This window comes from Bubalus kerabau, chromosome 4 (genome assembly GCF_029407905.1).
Source record: "Bubalus kerabau isolate K-KA32 ecotype Philippines breed swamp buffalo chromosome 4, PCC_UOA_SB_1v2, whole genome shotgun sequence".
In the NCBI taxonomy this organism is placed as follows: Eukaryota; Metazoa; Chordata; class Mammalia; order Artiodactyla; family Bovidae; genus Bubalus; species Bubalus kerabau.
The window spans coordinates 83,137,885-83,153,556 of NC_073627.1; the positions used below are offsets into that span (position 1 = coordinate 83,137,885).

General features: G+C 37.9%; 1 long non-coding RNA gene across 1 annotated transcript in view; it reads left to right on the plus strand.

Annotated features, from left to right (window-relative positions):
* The first annotated feature begins 743 nt into the window (after positions 1-743).
* Positions 744-15,672, plus strand: part of LOC129651478 (uncharacterized) — a 29,366-nt gene continuing 14,437 nt past the window's right edge. The window contains exons 1-3 of the long non-coding RNA XR_008714169.1: positions 744-858; positions 12,150-12,265; positions 14,200-14,313. This is a non-coding gene — a long non-coding RNA (uncharacterized LOC129651478). The remainder of the gene's footprint in view (positions 859-12,149; positions 12,266-14,199; positions 14,314-15,672) is intronic.

Sequence of the window (15,672 nt, forward strand, 5' to 3'; positions counted from 1 at the left end):
TGTTACTTAACAACTGATATTTTAAACAGTAGCATATAAATGTCTCCTTGCTCCCAGATGTTTGCAAACCTTGATTTATCAGTTTTCCCAGTCTGATGAACACGAGTTATCATTCATATTGATATTGATTTGTTTTTCCACAATTGTATGACATGAAAGTATTAAAATATATTTACTGACCATTTTTGTTTCCTTTTCTGTGATATATATGTTTTAATGTTTTGCCTAAAATTTTAAATTGCTTGTTTAAGGAATCTTTTATATATTAGAGGTATTAATGTGAAGTTGCTCAGTCGTGTCCAACTCTTTGTGACCCCATGGACTATAGCCTACCAGGCTCCTCTGTCCATGGGATTTTCCAGGGAAAAGTACTGGAGTGGGTTGCCATTTCCTTCTCCAGGGAATCTTCCCGAGACGGGGATCGAACCCAGGTCTTCCACATTGCAGGCCCACGCTTTACCGTCTGAGCCACCAGGGAAATCTATGTTGGAAACGTCTTCTTCCATTCATAATTTGTTGGCCTGTTTTTCTTTTAACTTTTTAAAATGATGTATTTTGGAGAACAGATGTTTTTGATTTAAAATATTCAAGCTTATAAATTTTTCCCTTATAGTTTACCTTATAATCCTTGTTTGTAACTTTGTTTCTAACACTAGTCTAAAAAATATTCTCCTGTATTTTGTTTCCAAAGGAGTAGTCGTCTAGCCTTTTGTATTTAAGTCTGTTCAGATTTTTGAGCACATGGTGAGGCCAAGATAGTTGTTTTTTTTTTTTTCATATGGTTGTCTACTTGTCTCAGTGACTCTGAAAAGGCTGTTACGTCTCTGGTAATCTACATTTTGCGACACCAAAAATCAAGTAAGTGAATATGTGTGGATCTGTTTCTGAACTGCTCTTTTCCACTGATCACTTTGTTTCTGCATATGCTAATCCCATACTGTTTTTATTCTGTAGTTTGTATCAGTTTTGATATCCATTATGCTTCTTTGGGAGTTTTTCTTTGCTTTTGCATATAAATTTTAGCATGAAGTTTTCACCAAAAAAGTGGCATTTTCTTAGAACTACTTTGGATTTATAGTTTAATTTCAGGAGAATTGACATTTTAAATATTGAATGTTTAAATCAATGAAAACAATCTACTCCTTCATTTTTAGTCTTTATTATCTTTCAACAAAGTTTTATAATGTTCTTCAGGAAGATCTTGAATATCCTTTGTTAAGAGTTAGTCAAAATTTATTCTATATATATTTTTATATTACCAAAGTGGAATCTTTTAAAACTACATTTTGAGTCTTCTAATAGATGAAATAAATGCAATTTATTTTGGTGCATTGATCCTGAGTTCAGCAAACTTGCTATGCTCATTTATTTTTCTGTTTTCATTATGAAAATAACAGTCTGTTTCCCCTTCAAATTCTTATATCTTTATTTGCCATAATATACTGTCTAGGCTTTGGATGCTGTGATAAATAGAAGCAGTCATAGCAGACAATCTTTCTGGTCTTCAAAGCAAAACTTTCAACATTTTACCATTTAAGATGATGTTAACTGTCAGTATTTTGTCAGTATTCATAATTCAGTTATGAATTGATATTGAATTATATTGAATGTATTTTCTTTATCTATGGAGATAATAATTTATCACCTTAAACTTTTAATATAGTGAATTATATTACTAATTTATTTTCTAATGTTAAAATAGCATAAACATTTCTGAGATAAATCCAAGTTGGTTAAAATGTATCATTGATGCACTGATGGATTTAGTTTGTTGATATTAGGTGCATGAATGACACTCATTTATAATTTTACTGTCCTCTATGGTTCTTGTCAGATTTTAGTATCAAAGTTATATTCGCTTCGTAAATTGAGTTAGAGAATATTTCTTTTACCTACTTGGAGTTTTTTAAAGTGATTGGAATTCCTTGATTATTATGTATAACTCATGGGCAAATCCTTTAGTGCTGGTAATTTCTTTTTGGTAAGACTTTTAAGTACTGTTTCAGTTATTGCTTAATGGCTATTAAATTTTTTTTTAATTATCTCTTCTCATTTAGTTGGTGTGCTTTCTCAGAATTTCTCTATCTCATCAAATTTTCATATTTATTGGCATTAAGTAGTTTCATATTTATTGATTAATAATGTGGCTTATTTGTTCGTTCTTTCTCTTTTTTGCTATGATTTTCAGAAGTTGGGGTATTGTATTAATCTTCTCAGTTAACAGTGTTTCAATTTATTGTTTTTTATTTCATTATTCCTGCTTCTATCTTTATTATTTTCTATTTTTTTTGTTTCTGTTTTCCTCCTAATATAATAGGTTTGATACTTGAGTTATTTATTGTTAGGCTTTCTTCTTTTTTAGTATAAGTATTTAAATGCATATCTTTCTTTCTTAGTAACCCATAAATATTTGTGCATAGTATTTTTTTACCATTCAGTTGTGAATGTTATTTGATTTCACTAATTTTTTCTTTGACCTAGGAGTTATAAATAAATGTATTTCCTATATTCCCTAAACTTTAGATTTTTCTAGTAATATTTTTGTTATTAATTTCTAGCTGAAAGGGTTACCAGAGAATGTGATCTTTGATTTCAATATTTGAAATTTGCTAAAATTTACTTATTGGCCAGGTATGGGTTCATATTTGGTAAATTTTCTGTACATGCTTGAAAAGAATATGTGTTTTGCAGTTTTCTGTGTATATCCAGTGATCCAACAATTCTATTTTTCAAAACTGCTATATTCCTACTTATTTTTGTCTACTTGACAAAATTACTCAGGTTGTTTATATTAAAATTTGTCACTCAGATGCAGGATTTGTGTATTTTTGTAATCCTTTCACTTTCATGCATTGGAGAAGGAAATGGCAACCCACTCCAGTGTTCTTGCCCGGAGAATCCCAGGGACGGTGCAGTCTGGTGGACTGCCGTCTATGGGGTTGCACAGAGTCGGACACGACTGAAGTGACTTACCAGCAGCAACAGCAGCAGCAGGGTTATTTTATCAATGTATACACATTTAGAATTGTTATATTTTCTTGGTCAACTGAAACTTGTATCATTATGCGGCTACATGTTTTTTATCTGTAGTAATAATGCCTTTTGTTCAGTGTCTGCTTTGTCTGATATGAGTACAGGTATACCAACCTTGTTTTGGTTTAGTTTCATATCTTTTTACTTTCATTCTTTTTGGAACATACACGTTGTTTATATGTCTCAGCAACAGCTACAACCAGATGACAATCTGTCTAACAGCTTTGCTAACTAGAATATTGAATCTATTACATTTATTGTAATTACTGATTGAATATTTTTTCTAGCAATTTATTTGATGACAGTCTCATTTATGTTTCTTTTTCTCCCTCTTCTTGACTCCTTCAGGACTGATTCATTTTCTTCTCATTCCTTTTTTGCTGTCTGCACACTATTGGTATAAATGCTGTTTGCTTATGTGATGTGGTTAGTCACTCAGCTGTGTCCAAGTCTTTGCGACCCCATGGACTGTACCCCACCAGGTTTCTCTGTCCTTGGAGATTCTCCAGGCACGAATACTGGAGTGGGTAGCCTTTCCCTTCTCCAGGGGATCTCCCCAAACCAAGGATTGAAACCAGGTCTCCCACATTGCAGGCGGATTCTTTACCATCTGAGCCACAGGGAAGTTGTGTCTGACTCTTTTGTGCTGTATTCTTTCGCTATATTTCTTTACATTTAGTTGCTGTCCTATAAACATCACTATGATTACTTCTCAAAGGCTGAAGTAGCTCAGTATTTCTGCCTTTCCCCCAATAATATTAAGACCGTCCCACACTTCAGCTCCATCACCGGCCTCCCTCATCATCTCTTGTGGTTTCTCTGCTATTGCTACCACATATATTAGTGCCATTTGTATTTTTTTCCCCTAGCCACACAGACCTTCATTACTTTTGTTTTATATACTCTGTGTTTGGATTATCCCATGTATTTATTTAGGCCTTTGTCCATCACTCCTTGAATCTCAGAATTTTCGTTTGGAATCACTTTCCCTCTGCCGGCACTTCTTCTTTTGGAATTTTACTGTTGTCTGGTATCACTATTGCTGTTGGGTTTCATCTCTTCCTCTTTCAGTAGTAAACTGCCTCTATTCTTTATCTGTTTATAAGATTTATTGTCTTTGGTGCTTTTCAATTAAATCTTGGTATGTCTAGGAATGGTTTTCTTGTTGTTTATTCTGCTTAGGATTTGTTGACCTTCCTGAGTCTGTGGTTTGATGATTTTATCCATTCTTAAAAATTATAGCCATATCTGTTTTTAGTATATTCTCTCTCTTTTCCTCTGAAATTTGAATTAGATATTTATTAAACCATCTCAATCTATCCTCAATGTTTCTTATCTTTCCAGTTTTCAATATCTCTGTCTTTATGTCCAGTATCCTGAATTTTTTTTCTCTGTGTTCTAACTCTTTCTGTTTTCAGTTACGTCTAAGTTATCCATTAGTTATCCATTTCTATGTAAACAGTTACTCTAAGATTTGGCAGTATAAAATAACAAGTCATTATCTCTCAGAGTTTCTGAGCATCAGGGGTCCAGAAGCTGTTTACCTCTGTGATTTGGCTCAGGGTCTCTAATGAAACTGTGTTCAACCTGCAGGCTAGCCATGCAGCCATGTGAAAGTGCGGGAGGACCTACTTCCAGGCTTCCCCTTGGGGATGTTGGTAGGAGGCCTCCTCATTGTATGGTGGTTGGCTTCTGCTAGTGTGATGAGGTCATGAGGATGGTGATGATAATGATGTGTGAGGACCACAGCACACAGCATCTTTTTTCTTTTAATGAACTCTGGTTTATTTTCCTTATGAGCTTATAAGCTACACAGGAAACAGTCATGAATACTTGGCCAGAACAATGTTTTGTGATACAAATTTTGTCATCTATCTTAACAGGAGTACTTACTCCTGAGTTCTGGGGTGCTGAGGTGTCCTTAGCTCTGCTATTACTGACCTTGACCAGCATTCTTTCCTGAGACCTCCCTGCAGGGGGTTGTGTTCCTGTGGCCTTAAATGCTGCAGATCTGGTACAACATCTTTTAAAACCTAATCTCAAAACAAACAAACAAAAACCTAATCTCGGAAGTGCATACCATCTCTTGTGCCATATTCTGTTGGTCACAGAGACCACTTCTGGCGCATTGTAGGAGTGTATCATACAGGGGTGTGAATATCAGTAGGGATTATTTGTGGTCATTTCAGAGGCTGGCTACCATAAAGTGAAATCTACTCATTGAATTTTTAATGGGAATGATTATATTTTTCATTTCTGGATATCTACTGTTTTAAAATATGCTTTTCTCTTCATATTTTTAATCTCTTTTTAAAAGTACATCAAATACATTCATATTTTATCTCTGGTAACTTCAGTATCTGAAGATTTTGCTGGTCTGCTTTTGCTGACTATAATTTCTTCTGGCAGCCATTCAAGGTGTCTTGCCCAAGTCCCTTTTTATTTTATTTTAGTACCATTTCCCGCTGCCCCGCCCCCGCCTCGCCCCCCAGAACTTCATTAGTAGGCATTCTTTGAGAACATATTTGGGGCATGCTCTTTCAGAGAAAATTTACATTTGACTCTGTCAGTTGCCTGAGGACACTGTTAGCCCAGAATCACTTTAAAATAAAGTCTTGGTTTGTTTATTTATTTAATTTTTTTAATGTCACTCAGGTAGTGTAAAGTGAAGCTACAAAACTTCATGAGGATTAGTTTATGTTTATAAACTCCGAGGGAAATCTCCCTTTCAATCAGTATCAAATTTAAGATGAATAATTATTCTTGCATCCTCTTGAACTAGGTTTATTTCTGGTTTGCCTTTACACTAAGGTCAAGTGCAGTCTTCTGTTATTATTCCATTATCTCTCTGCCTTTCATGGTATAAAACTGAAGTTCAAGTTCGCCTGCAGCATATGTGCTCAGAGTTCTATTTCACCTCACTTCCTAATTTGCCTAGTTTTTTGACCTCTGAGCGTAACTTACTAACTCATCAGTGCATTTTTAGAAACATATTCTTAATAGCTTATTTTAGTCAGTATTTTAATTATTTTTCAGTTGGGAGGGTTGGTCAGGGTGTCTCTTCCCCTATTTTGTTTGAAGTAAATTTTCTGCTCTTCATCACTTTCCAAGTTCTGTTGGACTTCACTGTATACAGTCCAGAATTGGAATATAGTGATAGTTTACATGATGTCTTTTGACTATTTTTACAAGATTATATTCCAGAACAGTATGCAAAGAGTAGTCTCTGGCTTTCTGGTCTTCTCAATAGATATTCAAAAAGAATGTCCGCATTTCCTGGGATTTAGTAAGATTTCTAAAGCAGAATCTGCTGGCCTTGGAGAAATGTAACTTCTTTAATTTAGTAAGTGTATATTCTGAATGTTCAAAATATGTAGAATATACAGTGATCTGAATAGGAACACAAAGCATCATTCTTTCCAAACACAGAAGGATGGGCTAGTGATAATGGAGAACCTTTTAAAACTATGATTTCTCATTTATTCTTGATATGTATTTTCTCTTTTCTGGTTCCATCTTTCACATTAAATATCCAATTTTAAATTCTATTGTCTAATTGATTTAATGATTAAGGAAATTTTCCTGATATTCAGCTTAAATTTTTCTTCCTAATTTATTCCCATTACTCCTGGTTAAATCTTGAATAACTAGGATTGATGAGGTGCTGAGGACTAATTAATTGATCGCTAAAGCATCATGGTGTTTTCCAGTTCCACAGTGAATTCTCTTAGTTTTAGAAACACTTTTAACAGTAAACTTCATCGTAAGGCTGTTTGCTTGTTGTTATTTCTGTTATTTTCCCCAAAGATGTCACATGAAGGCATAAAGTAGTCAAAGACTCAATTTTTACTTAGACGTACTTATTCACTTGTTTTTTCTGTAGCGGAGTTTATCTTATTTGTGGAAAAGGCTTTCAAATTTAAGTGACCCTCAAGGAACCACAGTCTTGATGATGCCTTGTAGGTACCCTTGGGACATCAAATGACTCTTACTAAACATGCTGTCCGCTACTGGGTCCAAAACTTGCTGTTTCTTTTTACTCTGAACTCTTCTTACACTCTGCATTGTACCATTAAGTACAGCCTTATGTGGTTTTCTTTGGTGAATTTTCTACCCCAAGGTGTCTGAAGCTCCTTGAAGGAGAGTCTTCCCATCTCTTTCAGAATTTTCCACAGTTTATTGTGATCTACACAGTCAAAGGCTTTGGCATAGTCAATAAAGCAGAAATAGATGTTTTTCTGGAACTCTCTTGCTTTTTCTATGATCCAGAGGATGTTGGCAATTTGATCTCTGGTTCCTCTGCCTTTTTGAAAACCAGCTTGAACATCTGGAAGCTTGCAGTTCACGTATTGCTGAAGCCTGGCTTGGAGAGTTTTGAGCATTACTTTACTAGTGTGTGAGATGAGTGCAATTGTGTGGTAGTTTGATCACTCTTTGGCATTGCCTTTCTTTGGGATTGGAATGAAAACTGACCTTTTCCAGTACTGTGCCCGCTGCTGAATTTTCGAAATTTGCTGGCATGTTGAGTGCAGTACTTTCACAGCATCATCTTCCAGGATTTGAAATAGCTCAATTGGAATTCCATCACCTCCACTAGCTTTGTTCGTAGTGATACTTCCTAAGGCCCACTTGACTTCCCATTCCAGGATGTCTTGCTCTAGGTGAGTGATCACACCATTGTAATTATCTGGGTTGTGAAGCTCTTTTTTGTACAGTTCTGTGTATTCTTGCCACCTCTTCTTAATATCTTCTGCTTCTGTTAGGTCCATACCATTTCTGTCCTTTATCAAGCCCATCTTTGCATGAAATGTTCCCTTGGTATCTCTAATTTTCTTGAAGAGATCTCTAGTCTTTCCCATTCTGTTGTTTTCCTCTATTTCTTTGCATTGATCTCTGAGGAAGGCTTTCTTATCTCTCCTTGCTATTCTTTGGAACTCTGCATTCAGATGCTTATATCTTTCCTTTTCTCCTTTGCTTTTTGCTTCTCTTCTTTTCACAGCTATTTGTAAGGCCTTCCCAGACAGCCATTTTTCTTTTTTGCATTTCTTTTCCACGGGGATGGTCTTGATCCCTGTCTCCTGTACAATGTCACGAACCTCCGTCCATAGTTCATCAGGCACTCTATCTTTCAGATCTAGTCCCTTAAATCTATTTCTCACTTCCACTGTATAATCATGAGGGATTTGATTTAGGTCATACCTGAATGGTCTAGTGGTTTTCCCTACTTTCTTCAATTTAAGTCTGAATTTGTCAATAAGGAGCTCATGATCTGAGCCACAGTCAGCTTCCGGTCTTGTTTTTGCTGACTGTATAGAGCTTCTCCATCTTTGGCTGCAAAGAATATAATCAATCTGATTTCAGTGTTGACCATCTGGTGATGTCCATGTGTAGAGTCTTCTCTTGTGTTGTTGGAAAAGGGTGTTTGCTATGACCAGTGCCTTCTCTTGGCAAAACTCCATTAGCCTTTGTCCTGCTTCATTCTGTACTCCAAGGCCAAATTTGCCTGTTACGCCAGGTGTTTCTTGACTTCCTACTTTTGCATTTCAGTCCCCTATAATGAAAAGGACATCTTTTTTGGGCATTAGTTCTAAAAGGTCTTATAGGTCTTCATAGAACCGTTCAACTTCAGCTTCTTCAGCGTTACTGGTTGGGGCATAGACTTGGATTACTGTGATATTGAATGGTTTGCTTTGGAAATGAACTGAGATCATTCTGTTGTTTTTGAGATTGCCTCCAAGTACTGCATTTCGGACTCTTCTGTTGACCATGATGGGTACTCCATTTCTTCTAAGGGATTCCTGTCCACAGTAGTAGATATAATGGTCATCTGAGTTAAATTCACCCATTCCAGTCCATCTTAGTTTGCTGATTACTAGAATGTCAACGTTCACTCTTGCCATCTCCTGTTTGACCACTTCCAATTTGCCTTGATTCATGGACCTAACATTCCAGGTTCCTATGCAATATTGCTCTTTACAGCATTGGACCTTGCTTCTATTACCAGTCACATCCACAACTGGGTATTGTTTTGCTTTGGCTTCATCCCTTCATTCTTTCTGGAGTTATTTCTCCACTGATCTCCAGTAGCATATTGGGCACCTACTTACCTGGGGAGTTCCCCTTTCAGTATCCTATCATTTTTCCTTTTCATACTGTTCATGGGGTTCTCAAGGCAAGAATACTGAAGTGGTTTGTCATTCCCTTCTCCAGTGGACCACATTCTGTCAGCCCTCTCCACCATGACCCGTCCGTCTTGGGTGGCCCCACACAGCATGGCTTAGTTTCATGGAGTTAGACAAGGCTGTGGTCCATGTGATCAGATTGGCTAGTTTTCTGTGATTATAGTTTCAGTGTGTCTGCCCTCTGATGCCCTCTCCCAACACCTACCGTCTTACTTGGGTTTCTCTTACCTTGGACGTGGGGCATCTCTTCATGGCTTCTCCAGCAAAGCGCAGCCGCTGCTCCTTACCTTGGACGAGGGGTATCTCCTCACTGCTGCCCCTCCTGACCTTGAACATGGAGTAGCTCCTCTTGGCCTCCTGCACACGCACAGCCACTGCTCCTGAGATGGGAATACTAGACCGCCTGACCTGCCTCTTGAAAAACCTATATGCAGGTCACGAAACAACAGTTAGAACTGGACATGGAACAACAGACTGGTTCCAATAGGAAAAGGAGTGTGTCAAGGCTGTATATTGTCACCGTGCTTATTTAACTTCTATGCAGAGTACATCATGAGAAATGCTGGGCTGGAAGAAGCAAAAGCTGGAATCAAGATTGCTGGGAGAAATATCAACAACCTCATATATGCAGATGATACCACCATTATGGCAGAAAGTGAAGAGGAACTAAAAAAAGCCTCTTGATGAAAGTGAAAGAGGAGAGTGAAAAAGTTGGCTTAAAGCTCAACATTCAGAAAACTAAGATCATGGCATCTGGTCCCATCACTGCATGGGAAATAGATGGGGAAACAGTGGAGACAGTGTCAGACTTTATTTTTCTGGGCTCCAAAATCACTGCAGATGGTGATTGCAGCCATGAAATTAAAAGACGCTTACTCCTTGGAAGGAAAGTTATGACCAACCTAGTAGCATATTGAAAAGCAGAGACATTACTTTGCCAACAAAGGTCCATCTAGTCAAGGCTATGGTTTTTCCAGTAGTCATGTATGGATGTGAGAGTTGGACTGTGAAGAAAGCTGAGCACCAAAGAATTGATGCTTTTGAACTGTGGTGTTGGAGAAGACTCTTGAGAGTCCCTTGGACTGCAAGGAGATCCAGCCAGTTCATCCTAAAGGAGATCAGTCCTAGGTGTTCATTGGAAGGAATGATGCTAAAGCTGAAACTCCAGTACTTTGGCCACCTCATGTGAAGAGTTGACTCATTGGAAAAGACCCTGATGCTGGGAGGGATTGGGGGCAGGAGGAGAAGGGGACGACAGAGGATGAGATGGCTGGATGGCATCACCGACTCGATGGACATGAGTTTGAGTGAAGTCCGGGAGTTGGTGAGTTGGTGATGGACAGGGAGGGCTGGTGTGCTGCAATTCATGGGGTTGCGAAGAGTTAGAAACGATGAGCAACTGAACTGAACTGAAAGGAGAATCTTAATGCCACCTTCCATTTCCTAAGGACAATGCTGAAAAATGCAACAGTAAGTTCTTGTGAAAATGTTAGTTGCTCAGTTGTGGCTGACTCTTTGCGTCCAATGAACTGTAACTTGCCAGGCTTCTCTGTCCATAGAATTTTCCCAGGCAAGAATACTGGAGTGGGTTACCATTCCCTTTCCAGGGGATCTCCCTGATTTAGGGATTGAACCTGGATCTCCCACATTACAGGCAGATTCTTCACCTGGTGAGGCACCAGAGGCTCTAGTACATTCTTAGTTAGGGGCAAAATGTGCCCTTAATAATCCGAATAATGATAGTAACTTAGGTTTTAAAATCAAGAAAGACTCTCAAAAGAAGTTAGGTGTGACCTGAATGTAGATGGTTGTGTAGGTTTCAGGCAAATGGGGAGGTGAAGACAGCCTTTTTCAATAAAGGGCACTGACTGTGGAAATTCCATGCTGTTTGGGAAGTTGCTGGTGGTGGAACAAGGGGTACGTGGGTGAGGCAGATGAAGTCAGGTCTCAGAGCACCTGTGTGTCATGATTAGAACTTAGAATGAATGAGAGGGGAATTTTCATCATAGGGCACTTCATAAGTATTGGTGTTTATGATGATAATGATTTTTTAATATATTTTTTTTTGTTGTTCAAAAAGAGTGGGTTGAATAGGAGAAAAACCACTGAATCTTTTATTTGCCGCATGTATTCGGTGCAAGCTGCTGCAAGATTTCACATCAAAACACTGCTTTGCTTTTCCCTGTTCAGATGCTTTTAACATCCTATTCATGAGAGAAGTTCTTGTGGAAAATTCACCCCTCTCCTCCCCTCCCTCCCACCCCATGCAGCAGGTCTTGGGGAAGAAAAACGAGCCAACAAACAAACAAAAAACAGACACCTGACACTTCTGGTGTGTTCAGTTCTTAGATACTGAGCTGACCTGGAGGGCTGTTAGACATTTCTTTTCTCATCTGCTTGACAGACAGGTGAAGCATATCATTGCATCTAAGGAAAGAGCATGAAAAGGATAGACTTTAGCTTTATAATTTGAATATTATTAGCAGTAGGATGGAAATGGCATATATTTTTATTGATTTATCAATTTCTTTTAAAATTTTCTATATTAGCCTTTCGAAAAAATAGCTTTTTATGTTCTTTTAAAATATGGCATGGCATTGAAGTCTGTCTTTTTAGTAGTCTTCTAGAATTTTAGGCTTCTGTCTTCATTCTGATGAGATCTGGGAAATGTTGCCTTGTAAGTGCCTCATCTTGGTGATGTATTAAAAACATGACGGTGACATTATAAAATTATTTCAGCACAGCCCAAAGGATCCTTCTGGAGTTCACCTTTTCCTGCTAATGAGCAGTGTGTGGAAAGCAAACAGGGTCAAGTCTATTCAACTATATTTTGTGTATAGCTTTTGTTGGCCAATGTGGGATTCATCTTGATACAGTCAGAATTTATTGGTTGGTAACTATATTAATAAGGAAAAATATTTTTTTCTTTTCTAGGAGCTCTGTTAGAATCACTGTGAGATCCTTTATATGTTGTTAATCTAGTTTTGGATGAGAAGCTCACGGATGCTCCACACCTTCTTCCCTTCAGACCTTCCTGTCTGCTCACTCAGGTATGTTGAGAAGGAAAGAAAGAAGGTGTTCATGGAATAAGAAGCTGGAAGATGAGAGATAGAGGGAGGTGGAGGAGAGGAGAGTAGAGATGGGAGGAAGGAGAGGGAGGCCAGAAAGGAGGGGAAACATGAAAAAAAAAAAGGGAGGATAAAGGGAAAGAGAAAATGAAAAAAGAGATTCTCTTTTCCATCTTTGAGCATTTCAGTTTACTCAACACATATTCATGGAACAGTGCCTTGGGAGCATGGAGGAAGAAAGAGAGACTTACTGGGTACTAAGCAAGAAAATTCAGAGGAACTCATGGCCTCTGAAACCGTTTGAGACAGTAGCTGTAAAGAAAAGTAATAAAACTAAAATACATTGGACATGTGGTTGTAACTTTCATTTGTATGAAGGCAAAATGCATTCATGATTTATGTCCTTTTTGATTAATGCCTTGAAATGTAAATGTTTACACGCAGAGGCACAGCTTATTTACAGCTTTGTTTTGTCAGTCATCTGGCATCTAAACCACGTATTGAAATATTGCATGGGGTCAAAGAAACAATTCTTAAAATTGGTAATAATGGAAATTAAAAAGGTAAAGGAAATGGAGGAAGGCAGTTTGCCACGGAGACATCAAGTTTTATTTTAATTTTTCAGCCTGAAGTTTAACGCAAAAGATAAATCTTTCCTGACAGGATAGGCTAAGGAATATATCATATCAACTTGCAAGTTGGTAACTGGGTTTTTGGAGACAGATATCACCTTGGTAACTGTTGCAAATGCATTTACTTTATTTTAAAGGTTGTTCTTTCCATTATTAATGCCATACTGAATCACAGAGCCGTTTATGATGAAATGTGCTACTCTAAAAATCCCGTAAATGCATTTGCTATGGTAGCTGATGTTTCAACTCATCCTAAGATATACTGTAAATTTTTGGAAGATGTTTTTATCTTATTGCATATTCTCTGAAGACTGTTAGAATCCAATTTATTAACTCTCTGGAAGTTGAAAGCCACGCTTGAATAAAGTGATACCAATATTTGTCAGGATTGGCTCAAATAATGTATTTTATGGGGTAACAGCACAATTCCAGGCTTTGAATGCCTTATGTCCATAATGATGCTGGTGTTGGGAGCGTAGACAGTTTTTAATGAGTTTCAGAAGGTATTACTTTGCTCATTAAAGTAAATATATATATATATATATATATATATATATATATATATATATATATCTTCCCTGTAGTACTTTTGGTGTCCCCACTAAAATTGGGACATTTTACTGAAGAAAAAAAGAAAGGCTTTACTCAACTCAATAAATGGTTTTAAAACTTACTCAGCTGTAAAGATACACAGAGAAGTTGCATGGGAAACTTTAGCCAGGATCCCGGAGGTTTAAGGATCCTGAGTTTAAGTAAGATTTTTTTTATCATGCTGGCTGGACAACTTTGGCTAGTCACGTAACCTCTCTAAGACTCACTTACATCAACTATAAAAAGGGAAAGCTGAACATGCTGGTCTTTATTTCAAGACATTTAGTCTAGACTAGTTATTCGATCCCTGGGTTGGAAAGATCCCCTGGAGAAGGGCATGACAACACACTCCAGTATTCTTGCCTGGAGAATTCCATGGCCAGAGGAGCTTTTTGGGCTACAGTCCATGGGTTGCAAGGAGTCAGACACAGTTGAGTGACTAACACACATACGGTCATCTCTCTAGATCAGATGGGGTTTTCCAAAGCTCTCAAGCAAGAGAATGTGTAGATGTTCATTTACTGAGGTGTGTGTGCCTGTGTGATGCCAAAGCTACTTAAGGAAAAGAGAGGTGAATAATGTTAATCTAGATTCCACATTTGGATTCTAGGGCCATAGAAGACAAAATGGCTGATCTATGGGCTCTTGTTGAGATCACCAAGGTCAATTTGATCCATGCCTCTCACTTTACAGGTGAGGAAGCTGAGACCTAGAAAGAATGAGGGATTTTGGAAGTTTCACTCCTTCATCCAATGTGGGCAAGGCCTGAAATCAAGACTCCTAAGCCCTTGGACTGGATGGTATTTGGTAACCCATTTCTCTTTTTCTACTCCATTTTCAAAGTCTGTTCTCCAGAAAGGACAGTATAACCTCATTGTAGGTACAGATGTAAATGACTCATAAGTCTTCAGTTCTTTTCCTGTGGGGGGCTGTAATAAAACTTGATTATTGACTGCAGTCAACTGAGAGAGATCTGGTATTTGGAGGGTACATGAACATTATTTTTAATGTCTCTCAAATCAGTCCTTCAGACTTTCTTATTACCCGCATCATCATCATCATCATTATTTTTTTTTTCTTCTCTTGCTGTTCAAGTAAAAGCAGATTGCTACTCAAGCATTAGCTGAAAATTCAAAAACTTGGTCCACATGTTTGCAGAGCAAGAAAACCGATTTTTCGCTTATTTAACAAGCATTTATTGAGGGTCTGTTATCTCCAGGTACTGTCTGGGTCCTGGGGATAATAGCAATGAGCAAGACTCAGAAATTGAGCTGGGAAGTTTTTAGTCCAGGGTCAGATGTCTGTCTCTTGGGCCAGCAGAAGAGGAATCAGCTGTGATGTACATGTTCAGGAGTTCCTGACTGAGTCTATACCATCCTGTTTTCCCTCACCTGCTCTTTCAGAGACAGAAATGCCTTTAGAAGAGATAAAATGACAGAATTCTTTCTCACCATCATTTTTCTTGGTATCCATTCTAAATATTAGATTTTCTTAAAAGAAATGCCTTAATATCAGTTCATCCTTCCTGACTTTTTTGCAACCTATGTTGAACCCAACCTGGGGAGCACAAAGGTGGCCATCTTCAGACTCTCAAGATTCAGAATGGGTCAATAAATATACAGTTTGCAGAGGGAAGCACAAGACAGACTGCATCTAGTATATTTTCAAAACCTGTAGCCCGCAGTCTTTGTCACGGCAATATTTTGGTTCTGCATCAAACAATTTCTTCCACCTTGTATAATCATGGCAGTGAATAAATGTTCAACATTAAAACAGTTACTGCTTTTCAGCTCCAGGATGGCTGTGTTTCAGAAGCGAGGGAAGCCTGTGCTTTCTGGATGAAAGGTGTAGTATAAATGCAACTTATTACCATTTTAGGCAGGATTCCCAGGCTGGCATTTAGCAATTAAAAAAGCAAAGCTAAACAAGCCCAGGAGATCAACATTCCCTTTTCTTCCAGCCCAAGATGCTCAGTTATTGTGGACAAAGAACGAGAAGGCCCCACTGTCCTTTGTCAACTCTCCTCGGCGCCTCTAGAGCAGCGCCGGTGGGAGGGGCGAGAAGTATGTTTTCATTTCCATTAATCAGTGGAGAGTCTAAATGAAGAGGTACAAATGGCTCTTTCAAGAATTTGTCAAAGCAGAATTCATGTTATAAAAGATGTAC